This window comes from Ovis canadensis, chromosome 13 (assembly GCF_042477335.2).
Source record: "Ovis canadensis isolate MfBH-ARS-UI-01 breed Bighorn chromosome 13, ARS-UI_OviCan_v2, whole genome shotgun sequence".
NCBI lineage: Eukaryota > Metazoa > Chordata > Mammalia > Artiodactyla > Bovidae > Ovis > Ovis canadensis.
The window spans coordinates 68,441,399-68,454,741 of record NC_091257.1 but is presented as its reverse complement, the minus strand read 5'-3'; the positions used below and the strand labels follow the sequence as shown (position 1 = coordinate 68,454,741).

The window sequence follows — 13,343 nt, the reverse complement described above, 5'->3', positions numbered from 1 at the left end:
ATCAATCTTGTTTACCCTTTCAAAGAACCAGTTCTTGGTTTTATTGATTTTTTTTTCTCCTTTTTTGAAAAATCTCTACTTTATTTATTTCCTCTCTGATCTTTATTATCTCCTCCTTTTAGGTTTTGTTTGTTCTTCTTTTGGGGACAAACTGACTCTGGGTTTTGTTTGTTCTTCTTTTTCCAATTCTTTTAAGTGGTAGGTCAGGTTGCTTATTTGAGATTTTTCTTTCTTTCTTTATTTTTTCTTTTGATGAAACACTGTATTGCTGTGAACTTCCCTCTCAGGACGGCTTTTGCTGCACCCCACAGATTTTGTGTGGTTGCGTTCTTATTGTCATTTGTCTCAAGGTGTTTTTTGATTTCCTCTTTGATTTCATCACTTACCCAATTGGTTTGTTAGTAGCATGTAGTTTGTTCTCCATGTAATTGTTCTTATTTCTTTTTCTGTGGTTCATTTCTAGTTTCATGCTGTTGTAGTCAGAAAAGATGCAGGAGATGCTTTCTGTACTCTTAAATTTGTTAAGACCTGTTTCGTGTCCCAGTATGTGATCAGTCCAAGAGAATGTTTCATACACACTTGAAACAAATGTTTTCTGTTTTTTTTTTAAATTTTTATAATGTCCTGAAAATATCAGTGAAGTCTAACTGTTCTATTATATCATTTAGGATCTCTGCTGCCTTATTGATTTTCTGTCTAGATCCGTCCATTGATGTGATGGTGTGCTAATGTAGCTTATGATTATTTCATTCCTATCAACTTCTCCCTTTATTTCTGTTAGTATGTGTTTTGTGTATTTCAGTGCTCCTATATTAGGTGCATATACTTTGATGAGTATTAAAACCTATTCTTATATTGATTCTTTTATCAACGTACTGTGGCCTTGTCATTTATCTTTATGGCCTTTGGTTTTTTTTTTTTACCATAAATGGTAAATACATCTTTAATTTATATGCAATTAAAATAGAAAAACAGTGGCAAATAACAACATAATGACATTAATAAATATTCAGATATCTTAAAATGGAAAAGTTAATGTTGAAATCAATAAAATAAAATATATATACACATATACCCACATACACACACATTTTATTTTTTCCTGTTTTTAGGTAATTGTATATTCACCTGCAGCTGTCACCAGTAACAGAGACAGATCTTATGTGCCCTTGATCTTGACACAGCGATACCATTTCTCAAAGCTACAGTGCAATATCCCATCCAAGAAATTGGCATTGCTACAGTCCACTATCTTTGTGTATGTATTTGTGTATCTACCACCACATTCAATATACAAAGCAATTCCATTACACCATGGATACCTTGTTTTGCCCTGTTGCCTGTCATCTCTGCCATCCCAACCTTCAACTAGAACCTCTGACAAATACTAGTCTGTTTTTGTCTGATATGTGTATTGTGACCTCTGCTTTCTTGCCATTTCTGTTCACATGAAGTATCTTTTCCCATCCCCTTACTCTCAATCTATGTGTGTCCTTTGCCCTAAAGTGAATCTCCTGAAGGCAGCACACTGTAGGCTCTTACTTTTTTAAATCCAACATGCCACTCTGTGTCTTTTGATTGGAGCATTCATTCCATCGATATTTAAATTAATTATTGATAAATATGTATTTATTATCACTTTATGCCTTGTTTTCCCATCAATTTTATATTTCTATATTGTCTCTTTCTTTTTCCTTTTGTGGTTTGATGATTTTCTTTTCTATTATACTCATGTTTTTGGTTTTTGTGAATCTATTGTATGTTTTTGCTATGCGGTTACCATGTTTCTCAAGTATGTTAACCCCATCATATATCTACTTGCCTTAAACTGATAGTTATATAGGTTCAAACACTTTCTAGGAAATTTTTTAAAGGTACGTTTTCCTACTCTCCTTCCCTACATTTCATCAATATGATTCTGATGTCCCCTTTTACATCTTCATATTAATCCTTTTGCCATTCACTGTGTTTATCATCACTTTCATAGAATTTTTATTTTAAAATATATGTATTAGCTTATTTAGGTGATTTGCTTTTCAGTTGTGACTTTCTCTTTCCTGTATGTTTGTACTCCTTTTCTAGGTAGTGAAGACTTTTCAATGTTTCTTTTAGAATAGGTTTAGTATTGATGTTTGCTTTTAACTTTGCTTGTCTGAAAAATTCTTTATCATTCCTTCTACTCTAAATGAATATCTTGCTGGGTAGAATATCCTAGGTTGCAGATTTCTCCCTTTTAGGACTTTGAATCAATGTCTTGCCACCCCCTCTGGCCTGCAATCTTTCTGTAGAGAAATCTGCTGGTAGCCTTTTGAGGGTTCCCTTGTAATTAACTCTTTGTTTATCTCTTGCTACCTTTTAGAATTCTCTAACTTTTGCCATTTTTTATTTTAATATGCCTTGGTATAGATCTGTTTGGGTTTATGGTATTTGGGACCCTTTGAGCTTCTTGTTCCTGAATGCCAGTTTCCTTCTTTAGATTTGGGAAGTTTCTAGCCACAATTTCTTCAAATTTTTGACTCCCTTTTCTCTTTCTTTCTTTCTGGAATCCCTATTATGTGTAGGTTTTCAAGCTTTTTGTTATCCCGTAAGTCTCATATATTTTTTTTATTGCTTTTATTGCTTTGGTTTCCTTTTGCTTGAATGTCTGTCTACTGTCCTGATGCAGTGGTTTTCATTACTCTGTCTTCCAGATTGCTTTTTTGTTCTTCTGCATTATTTTTTCTTCTATATATTGCCTTTAGTCCACTTTTCATCTCAGCAAATGACTTTTCTAGTTCTTTTTTACAATATTCTGCATGTCTGTTGATAACCTGCTTAATTTTTTTTTAGTATTTTCATTATTTCCTTTTAATTTTATTTTTACTTTACAATATTGTATTGGTTTTGCTATACATCAACATGAATCCACCACGGGTGTACACGTGTTCCCAATCCTGAATCCCCCTCCCACATCCCTCCCCATACCATCTCTCTGAGTCATCCCAGTGCACCAGCCCCAAGCATCCTGTATCCTGCATCGAAGCTAGACTGGCGATTCGTTTCTTACATGATATTATACATGTTTCAATACCATTCTCCCAAATCATCCCACCCTCTCCCTCTCTCACAGAGTCCAAAAGACTGTTCTATACATCTGTGTCTCTTTTGCTGTCTCGCATACAAGGTTATCATTACCATCTTTCTAAATTCCATATATATGCATTAGTATACTGTATTGGTGTTTTTCTTTCTGGCTTACTTCACTCTGTATAAGATGCTCCAGTTTCATCCACCTCATTAGAACTGATTCAAATGTATTCTTTTTAATGGCTGACTAATACTCCATTGTGTATATGTACCACAGCTTTCTTATCCTTTGAAAAGATAAATAAAATTGACAAACCATTAGCCAGACTCATCAAGAAACAAAGGGAGAAAAATAAAATAAATAAAATTAGAAATGAAAATGGGGAGATCACAACAGACAACACAGAAATACAAAGGATCATAAGAGACTACTATCAGCAATTATATGCCAATAAAATGGACAACGTGGAAGACATGGACAAATTCTTAGAAAAGTACAACTTTCCAAAACTGAACCAGGAAGAAATAGAAAATCTTAACAGACCCATCACAAGCATGGAAATTGAAACTGTAACCAGAAATCTTCCAGCAAACAAAAGCCCAGGTCCAGACAGCTTCACAGCTGAATTCTACCAAAAATTTCGAGAAGAGCTAACACCTATCCTACTCAAACTCTTTCAGAAAATTTCAGAGGAAGGTAAACTTCCAAACTCATTCTATGAGGCCACCATCACCCTAATACCAAAACCTGACAAAGATGCCACCAAAAAAGACAATTACCGGCCAATATCACGGATGAACGTAGATGCAAAAATCCTTAACAAAATTCTAACAATCAGATTCCAACAACACATTAAAAAGATCATACACTACAACCAAGTGGGCTTTATCCCAGGGATGCAAGGATTCTTCAATATCCACAAATCAACCAATGTAATACACCACATTAAAAAATTGAAAAATAAAAGACATATGATTATCACAATAGATGCAGAGAAAGCTTTTGACAAAACTCAACATCCATTTATGATAAAAACTCTCCAGAAAGCAGGAATAGAAGGAACATACCTCAACATAATCAAAGCTATATATGACAAACCCACAGCAAACATTATCCTCAATGGTAAAAAATTGAAAGCATTTCCCCTAAAGTGAGGAACAAGACAAGGGTGCCCACTCTCACCACTACTATTCAACATAGTCCTGGAAGTCTTGGCCATAGCAATCAGAGCAGAAAAAGAAATAAAAGGAATCCAAATTGGAAAAAAGAAGTAAAACTCTCACTGTTTGCATTATTATTTCCTTTTTCAAATCAGTGTCTATTAGTCTTAAAAAGTCTGTGTCATTGTTTGTTCTTTCAGGGGAATTCTCTTGGTCTTTTAACTGAAATTGATTCCTTTGCTTCTTCATTTTACCTATACTTTTCTTATTCTGTGAGTTTAGAAGAAAAGATATCTTCTGTGGTCTTGGAGGACTATTTATTGTGGGAGCATCCCTGTGTAGTTTTTGTGGGTTTAATATTTTGGGGCAGAGGCTATTTTTAGTGTGGATGCCTGCCACCTCTTCCCTCAGGGTATGTTCACCTTTATTCCCTTGAGGGGAGTGTGCAGATGTGGCGGCTGGTGCCTAGTTCTTGGGTTCATGGCAGTGGTGGTCACTCACACATGCCTTTGGAGCTCATTATGGGAGTGGACATAGCTCTGGACCATTCTTGTAGCCCCAGGGCATAACAGTACCCTCCTAAGTGCAACTGCTCCTCAAGACTGCTCCTAAACAAGGGGTTGGCAGGAGTGACTGGTGATACCTCCTGGAGCTGTGTAGGCAGTATCTTGCCACCTGAGAGCAGAGGAAAAGGCTGCAGTGGTGGGTCCTACCTCTCCCTTTGCACACCCCCGAAACAATACACCCTCAGTTCAGTTCAGTTGCTCAGTCGTGTCCGACTCTTTGCGACCCCATGAATCGCAGCACATCAGGCCTCCCTGTCCATCACCAACTCCCGGAGTTCACTCAAACTCATGTCCATCGAGTTAGTGATGCCATCCAGCCATCTCATCCCCTGTTGTCCCCTTCTCCTCCTGCCCCCAATCTCTCCCAGCATCAGAGTCTTTTCCAATGAGTCAATTCTTCTCATGAGGTTGCCAAAGTACTGGAGTTTCAGCTTTAGCATCATTCCTTCCAAAGAACACCCAGGACAGATCTCTTTTAGAATGTGGACTGGTTGGATCTCGTTGCGGTCCAAGGGACTCTCAAGAGTCTTCTCCAACGCCACAGTTCAAAAGCATCAATTCTTTGGCACTCAGCTTTCTTCACAGTCCAACTGTCACATCCATACATGACTACTGGGAAAACCATAGCCTTGACTAGACGTACATTTGTTGGCAAAGTAATGTCTCTGCTTTTGAATATGCTGTCTAGGTTGGTCATAACTTTCCTTCCAAGGAGTAAGCATCTTTTAATTTCATGGCTGTAGTCACCATCTGCAGTGATTTTGGAGCCCCCAAAATAAAGTCAGCCACTATTTCCACTGTTTCCCCATCTATTTCCCATGAAGTGATGGGACCAGATGCCATGACCTTAGTTTTCTGAATGTTGAGCTTTAAGCCAACTTTTTGACTCTCCTCTTTCACTTTGTGTGTGTGTGTGTGTATGTGTGTAATAAAGTTTAATTAAAGTATAAAGGAGATAGAGAAACCTTCTGACATAGGCATCAGAAGGGAGCAGAAAGAGTACCCCCTTGCTAGTGTTAACAATGGAGTTATATACTCTCCAGTAAATCAAAAGAATGTTTGGAGGTTGTAAAGACCTCATCAGACCTACTCCCATAATTTACATTTTAAGATAATGGAATTAGCCAGAAGGTTTAATCCAGAGACTGTCCTCAGGCAGAATACAGAATACATTGTTGTTATATAATCCTAAGGAATGTAGAGAAGGAAAAAAGTTTGTCCTTTCTTCCTCCTTGAGAATTCCAGACCCCTCTCTCCTTGGGGACCCCTAGACTTCTTATCAACCTGCCTAGGAAATGACTCTCTCATTCCCTCCTTTTCTTTTAGGAGAATTATGTTGCTTAGGGAAAAGGGGCGTCGTTCTAGTTCCATAACTGCTTCCGAGCTGAGAAGGGGCGTTGTCCCTAAATTGGGGAGGCAACATATTCTCCTAATCCTCATATTGAGGATATCTGATCCAGGGGCCCCAAATAGTAGTTGGAGGAAGTTGCAGCAGTAGCAGGAGTTTGAGCAACCATTTGTAACTTAAAGGCTTTCATGCGGCTAGAAACAAATCCAGTTACACAGTTACAGATGCAGGGAGCAAACAGTAAAAACAAAACAATCAGAATCAAAATTAAAAGTCACATTATGTCCATAGTTAAAAGTACAGTGTTGCACTAGTCCATTTTAGGGTTGGTAGATGTCATCAGATGAAGAAGAGGCATCGCATGTGATTGTTGTTGAAGGTATTCACAGACTTGGAGAAAGTCCTTTCCTTGAAGTGGAGATGTCCACCACGGGAAGCCTTCCACTGATGAAGAGAATCTTTATAACCTCCTTAGCCTGTTCACTACAGAGAAAACCTCAATCCATCCAGTAAAATTATCTACCCAAACTTATAAGCAAGAATATCCATTAGCTTTTGGCATATGAGTAAAATCAATTTCCCAGTCCTCTCCAGGATACTTCCCACTTCATTGTAATCCAGATTTTGCTTCCAAAACCTGTTCAGCAGTCACCACGGCATAACCTGCTTTACGCTTTCCATCCCGAACAAAAGAACTGCCATCTTGTCATGAAGGATCCCGGACGAGCCCCAAAGATGAAAGGTTGTTGTTGAATCACGACGCCAGGATTCTTGGCCCCCGGAGGAGAAGAATTTAATCCGGGGCCAGAGACGAGGCTTGATCGCTCAGAGCTTTTGTGTAATAAAGTTTTATCAAAGTATAAAGGAGATGGAGAAAGCTTCTGACATAGGCATCAGAAGGGGGCAGAAAGAGTACCCCTCCTCTTTCACTTTCATCAAGAGGCTTAGGGATGAAAGTGAAGTTCCTCTTCACTTTCTGCCATAAGGGTGGTGTCATCTGCATATCTGAGGTTATTGATATTTCTCCTGGCAATCTTGATTCCAGCTTGTGCTTCTTCCAGCCCAGCGTTCCTTATGATGTACGCTGCATATAAGTTAAATAAGCAGAGTGACAATATACAGCCTTGACATCCTCCTTTTCTTATTTGGAACCAGTCTGTTGTTCCTCAGGTGAGGTCATATCAGGCTCCTGCACCTTCAGGCTATTTCCACACAATCCTTTGCCAGGGTCTGATCTCTGAATCCTGAGCTACAAGCACCCAGCTCCCACCCAATGGGCCCATGATTTTCTCAGGCTGGGGAGTGCTGATCAATGGCACTGATCATCTGTGCAAGTCTCTCTCTGGTCTAACTACTGCAAACCAGGTGTTGTATTCTCCTCTGAGACTCTGAAGCTCCCCCTCTGTCCCAGCTTATATCCCTACTGGTGAGGAGTCTTCCTAGGGTGCAGGAACTTGTCTCTTTCACATTTCCCCACAAGGTGTGCAGGTTCCCTCTTGATTCCTGTCTTACTTTCTTCTTTTGTCTTTTGTCCTATCCGGTTGCAGGGAGATTTTCTTGCCATTTCAAAAGTCTAAGTTCTGCCAGTGCTCAGTAAATATTGTGAAAATTGTTCTGTATGTAAATGTACTTTTGAAGTATTTGCCTACTCCACACTTAGGTGTCCTCCTACTTCACAATTTTGATTGCTCCTCCTATGTTGGGGGATTATTTTCTATCACCCATATCTGTCCTGACAGTTACAGAAACCAGTTGCCATAACAAAAATCTATGTATGTGTCATTGTCACGCAGGATGAATGATGAGGCAAATTAATGGAATCTGAATGAGAGTTACTCAAGCAGCTCAGCAGTCAAACCGTTTGAAAAATCAAACTAGATCAATAACAGAAACAGAAATAAGATATTCACCAATACATAAAAATCAAGCAACATTCTCTTAAAAAATCAGTAGGTAAAAGATGAAATCACCAGGGGAATTAGAGAATGCCTGGAGACAAATGAAAGCATAAACACATAATATAAATACATGTGAGATGCACAGAAAGCAACTGGAAAGGGAAATCCTACCATTCAGCAACAAAATAACAAACAACCCAACTCAAAAATGATCAAAAGATTGAACAGGCATTTATCTGAAGGAGATATATAGACAGTCAACAAGCATATAAAACAGTGCTCAACATAACTACTAACTGGAAAATGCAAATTTAAATCACAGTGAGATAGCCCTACATATCCTCTAGGATAGCTATTATCAAAAAACAAACAAACAAAAAACAAAACAAAACTGAAAATAAGGGTCGTCTAAGATGTTGAAATACTGAAACCCTTGTGCATTGCTGATAGGAGTACAAAAATGGTGGAGTCTCTGTGGAGAAGGAAATGGTAACCCACTCCAGAATTCTTGTCTGGAGAATCCCATGGACAGAGAAGCCTGGCAGGCTACAGTTTATGGGGTTGAAAGTGTTGGACATGACTTAGCAACTAAACTATTTTACTACTACTGTAGAAAACATCAGTGTTTCTTTAAAAAAACTTTTAATTCTTTGTTAGTTTTTTTAAGTTAAACATAGAATTTACCATCTAATCTGATAATTCCCTCTTAGTTATACATCCCAAATAGTTAAAACCAGGAATTCAAGAACGTACTTTTTTTAATCAACATTCATAGCACCATTATTCACAATACCAAAAGGCAGCAGAAAACCCAAAATGTCATCAACAGAAGAATGGATAAAGAAAAAAATATATATCAAGAAAAAAATATATATATAAAGAATTACTACTCAGCCTTTAAAAAGTATGAAACTTTGTCATTTACAACAACATGGATGGACTGAGAAGACATTATGAAGTAAGTCAAACAGCAATGAAAAGATAAATACTGTATGATATCACTTACAGGTGGCATATAAGGAATACAACAAATTAGTTAATTTAACAACAATGAAACATAACACTCAAAGATAGAGAACAAACTATGGTTACCAGTGGAAAGAGAAAAGGTGGGAGGGTGACTATAGCTCAGGGGATTAAGATATATTGTACAACACCAGGAATACAGCCAATAGTTTATAACTATAAATGAAGTATAGCCTTTAAAAAGTGTGAATCACTATATTGTACAACTGTAACTTATATAATAGTTTACAGTACTTACACTTTGATTATAAAAAAAGGTAGTAGAAATAATCTAAATTCTATCAATGGATGAATGGGTAAATAAAATGTGAGATGCATATATATATATATACATATATATATATATATAAATAAAATTACATACATACAATAGAATATATATAAGTCCTAAAAAGCAATGACTATCTGATACCTTCTACAGCATGGATGAACATTAAAATTATGCTTGGTGAAATAAGCCAGATATAAAAGGACATATAAATGATTTCACTTATATGAAATACATAGACTAGGCAAATTCACAGAGAAAAAGTAGAATAGATGTTACCAGGGAAGCAGAGAAGGAGTTATAATTTAATGAATTTAATGAATAGAGTTCCTGTTATAGAGGCTGAAAAAGTTCTGGAAATGCAAACTGGTGAGGCCTCCACAACATTGTGAAGATACTTACTGCCACTTTGTGTCCTTAAAAATAGTGAAACTGGTAAATTTTGTGATATGTGTATTTTACTGCAATAAAAATGAAACAAGGTGACTGTCCCATGTAGAACCTTTGAATTGAACTCCATGACTCAAGGAAAAACAAAATGTCTGGTTCTAACTGTTAATACATTTGAGGAACCTGTAGATGAACTGGGAGAGAGAACTATAAGGGCAAGAAAGCAAGGAAACAATAAACTCCAAAATAGTGTTTTGAAAAGAACATTGGGTGGTTTTAATACATTTGAACAATGAGTTATGAGTTGAAGGGACATGAGTCACCATTGAGCCAACTGTTTAACTACAGGTACAAATTTTCAGGGTTAATTTCATTGCCTCACTGACTATCTAGTTTCAGGAGATACAGAGAAGTACAAACACATTCTTTCTTATCTGAAATATCCTATTAAACATGCATGAGCCTAATTGCTGGGATGTAAATCAAAAGAGCAAGTTGTTTTGTTGCCACAAACAAATCCTGTTTGTTTGCTTTTTCTATTTCTTCCCTACTTCTTAGACAGAACATGTGTGGTTCACCTGAGCAGAGTGTGAGCTGATAAATCCACCCACTAAGCACTATTTGGGGCTTCCCTCATAGCTCAACTGGTAAAGAATCTGCCTGCAATGCAGGAGACGTGGGTTGGGAAGATTCCCTGAAGAAGGGAAAGGCTACCCACTCCAGCGTTCTGGCCTGGAGAACTCCATGGACTGTATAGCCTGTGGGGTTGTAAAGAGTCGGACACAACTGAGTGACTTTTGCTTATGCACTATTTGTAACCAATTATGCCTCCTAACAAAAGTGCACCCTATTACAGGGAAGGTCCTGTGATGTACCAACATCATCAAATGGTTTAGTTTTTAAAGTCTGAAACAGAAGACTGAGGTTGGGGAAGGTGAACTGCTAAGACAAAAACGGTAAGAAACATGAAAAAAAGTTGGAGAGAGAAATGGAGGGAGTAGAGAAGAGGGATCAGAGAATCAAGGAATAGGGGGAAAAAAATCTCTACAATCATGAATCAATAACTTTTAAATTTACATCTTTGGCCCAGGTCTTTCCTCTGAACTTGCTTGTCCAACTATCCACTTGTCATGTTCTTTGGATAGAAATAAATATCTGACAGTTAACAACATCTGAAACCAAACTGAATCCCCACCCCCCCACCCTCTGTATCTCAGCTGAGCCACCATACTTATTCTAGATGCACGAATCTCAAAGCCATAGTCTTTCCTCCCACCACAAATCCTATGCATCAGAAAATCCTCTTCAGCGTGCACCCAGAACCTGAATTTTTTCCCTCTTATCTCTACTAGCTACTGTCCAGGTGCTAGCCATTTTTAAATCTTCTTTTTTTGCATGTATCATAACCTCAAGTGTTCTAGTTGCTTCTATGTCCTCAGTAGTCTATTGTCAACCAAATGCCAGAATAAATATATGACTTGGGGAAAAACAGAAGTGACTTGTATGTATGCAAGAAGCAGAAGAGCCCAGAAGAAGAAAACCACAAACCCTCTTCCCCACACTCTCTGCTTTGCATACTTACTGACAGAAGTGGCTGAAATCTCATGATCATGAGATAAAAGCAGGGCCACAGCATCAAGAAGACCAAAGTTAAACTCATGAGCGCTAATATCAGATTGCTTGAATTTAAATCACACCTCTACCATTTACCACTGAATGACCTTGAACTTCTCCTTGCTCTGTTTTCTTCTCTGTAAGGTGGGGGTGACCAGAGGCTCTAGTTTGGATATAATGTTACATGAGTAAACAACTGTGAGCATTTTCAACAGTGTCTGGCACATGACGAATGTGCAAGAAAATGAATAGTTATTATTCAATAGATTTCCTGAGGCTTGGAGGCTTCAACCAGCATTAGATGATATAGATTCTTATAAATATGGATATTAAATATAATTGCAGATATGGATATGAGTATATAGTTCATATAGGCAAGAGTCTCTGTGTCTTTAATCCCCTCCTTTCTTCCTCACCCCATCCAGCACAAAAGATGGGACTCCGAGATGGTTATGCACAAAATTCTACCCATTTACCAAAAACCAAGTTTTCTTAAGAGTTTGAGGAAGGGTAAGCCCTGGTGGCTCAGACAATAAAGAACCCCCCTGGGATGAAGGAGACCTGGGTTCGATCCCTGGGTTGGGAAGATGCCCTGGAGAAAGTCATGGCTACCCATTCCAGTATTCTTGCCTGGAGAATTCCATGGACAGAGGAGCCTGGTGGGCTACAATCCATAGTGTCTCAGAGAGTCAGACCCAACAGAGCAACTAACATTTTCACTTTTCCAAGGGATAAATATATAGAGAAGTTAAAAGGAGAGTTGTTGCTGAAAGACAGCAGAAACTAATTATCTGTCTATGTCATTTCACACACAGTGAAAAATGATTCATGGGAAAAATAAGAAAGTCTTTTTGAAATCTCATATCTGAGAACACTTCTTCATACCCACTCATTCACATACATAAACATGCACATACATAAATACATGCATCCACAAACATGTATTAAAGTGTAGCCTAGCATGATAGTGTACAGGCTGGTTTGAGGATCAAACAGCATTATAGCAGATGTTTAAAGCCCAGTTTTTAAAAAAAATTAGCAGATAGGGACCATCTAACACATCACCGACAAAAGTTTGGGAGTACACACTGCAATATTTTAAAATGAGTAGCATGGTGTGTGATGACTTACCTATTATTTACTTCTCTGTTTTCTGATTTTTATGCAATTAGGCTCCTCTGAGAAGCTGAGCAGCACAACATGGCTCAAAGAATCAATTCTGCAGCTGGACATCCTGGATTTTAATCTTGTGCTCTACTGCCTTAGATGACATTGTGACATTGGTCAAGTTACTCTCTGCCTCAATTTCCCCATCTGCAGTTCACTGTTAATAGTTATCACACTAGGACACTGTGAGAATTAGATAATATGCACAAATCTTTCAGGGTTGGTGTTTGAAGTATCTGTTTGGAAGCCTCTGGTAATAGGCTGCAGGTGATGGATCCACAGAGAAAACACTCAGATCCCTGATTTCATGCCCTCAGATAATGTCCACCCCTTGGACTTCTGTAGCATGGATTGAACACTCATGTTTACATGGAGACCCTAAAAATACTGGGGCAGTGTAAGGTCCAGAGGGCAGGATAAAGGAGACTCTACCCAAAGGAATACTTACTTGTGAGTCCCACCAGCAGAGTCAGCAGCAGGCAAAGAGGAGGAGGGTGGACCCAGAAGGCAGGGATGGGCATCATAGAGGCCTGAGGAGCCTGCTCTGTCCAAATGTGTCCTAGGGAAAACCCAAAGAACTGTGCTTGGTGGAGAGGAGAGAAGCCCCACCTCCCATGATGTAAGAGGAAGTGCCTATGATGATGTGAAATGTTTGTGAAATTGTAATCTGCTTCTACATTCTAGACAGTTTCTGCTTCAGATGGTGAAATAGAATTCAAACAGAGAAGGCTCATGGAGAGTGAGGAGTTACTTATCTGCTGGGGCCCTGCCCCGGTTGGATCCAGGGTATCCGAAATGTGATGGTGTCAATGAAGAGATTTAGAGAGAGATAAAGAAAG

At 38.3% G+C, this 13,343-nt stretch overlaps 1 pseudogene; it reads right to left on the bottom strand.

The window, feature by feature from the left end:
* Positions 1-13,086, bottom strand: part of LOC138417259 (signal-regulatory protein beta-1-like) — an 84,213-nt pseudogene extending 71,127 nt beyond the window's left edge.
* Positions 13,087-13,343: the final 257 nt, after the last annotated feature.